A 215-nucleotide genomic window follows, 5' to 3' on the forward strand; every position below is an offset into this window, starting at 1 on the left:
GCAGGGGAGCAGCCCCGCCTGGCAGGGGGGTGCCAACAGGGGTCCCTGAGCCGGTTCCTGCTCGCCTGGCAAGAACCCTGTGGAGGTGCAGGCCTCAGGCGGGGTGGGTCTGGCACCCTTCAGAGCACCGGTGGCCCAGCATTGGTAGGGAACAGGCCTCTCTTCCCACATCCATCCTCTCCTCTCAAGCCCCCTCGGGGCCAGGCCGGGGGATG

This window comes from Gavialis gangeticus, unplaced genomic scaffold, assembly GCF_001723915.1.
Source record: "Gavialis gangeticus isolate Ggan-Ray unplaced genomic scaffold, GavGan_comp1, whole genome shotgun sequence".
NCBI lineage: Eukaryota > Metazoa > Chordata > Crocodylia > Gavialidae > Gavialis > Gavialis gangeticus.